Here is a 1,100-nt window from a genome sequence, read left to right as displayed (position 1 = left end):
TAGAAATCAAATTGACTACATCTGTGGAAAGAGACGATGGAAAAGCTCTATATCATCAGTCAAAACAAGGCCAGGGGCAGATTGTGGAACAGACTATCAGTTGTTCATATGTAAATTCAAACTGAAGCTGAAGAAAATGAAAACAAGTCCATGACAGTCAAAGTATGATTTTGAATATATCCCTCCTGAATTTAGAGATTATCTGACCACCAGATTTAATACATCAAACACTAAAGACCGAAGACAAGAAGAGTTGTAGGATAATATCAAGAACATCATACATGAAGAAAGCAAAAAGTCATTAGGAAGACAAGAAAGAAAGAAAATATCAAAATGGATGCCAGAAGAGACACTGAAACTTGCTCTCCAGTGCACAGATGCTAAAGCAAATGGAAGAAATGAGGAGGTACGAGAGCTGAACAGAAAATTTCAAAGATTAGCTTGAAAAGACAAAGTTAAATATTACAACAAAATGTGCAAAGATCTGGAGTCAGAAACCAAAAAGGAAGGACATGCTCAGCATTTCTCAAGCAGGGGGAATGGAAGAAAAAAAATTAAGCCTCGACTTTCATTATTGAAGGATTCTCTGGGCAAATTATTGAATGATGCAGAAAGCATCAAGAGAAGATAGAAGGAATACACAGTCACTGTACCAAAAGGAAATGGTTTATTATCAACCATTTCAAGAGGTAGCATATGATGAAGAGCCAATGATACTGAAGGAAGAAGTCCAAGGTGCACTGAAGGAATTGGCAAAGAACAAGGCACCAGGAACTGATGGAATGAAAATTGAAATTTTTCAAGAAAGTGAGGCGGCATTGGAAGCACTCACTCATATATGCCAAGAAATTTGGAAGACAACTATCTGACTGACTGATTGGAAGAGATCCGTATTTGTACCTATTCCAAAGAGAGGTGACCCGATGAAATGCGGAAATCATCAGACAATCTCCTTGATATCCCATGCGAGTAAAGTTTTACTAAAGGTAACACAGAAACAGCTGCAAGCATACATGGACAGAGAAATTCCAGAGGTTCAAGCTGGATTCAGAAGAGGCCGTGAAAGAGGGATATCATTGCTGATGTCTGATGGATCTTGG

The sequence above is a fragment of the Chrysochloris asiatica genome, unplaced genomic scaffold (assembly GCF_000296735.1).
Source record: "Chrysochloris asiatica unplaced genomic scaffold, ChrAsi1.0 scaffold00341, whole genome shotgun sequence".
Taxonomy (NCBI): Eukaryota; Metazoa; Chordata; class Mammalia; order Afrosoricida; family Chrysochloridae; genus Chrysochloris; species Chrysochloris asiatica.
The sequence above is the reverse complement of the archived record's forward strand: the minus strand, read 5'-3'. Positions refer to the sequence as shown.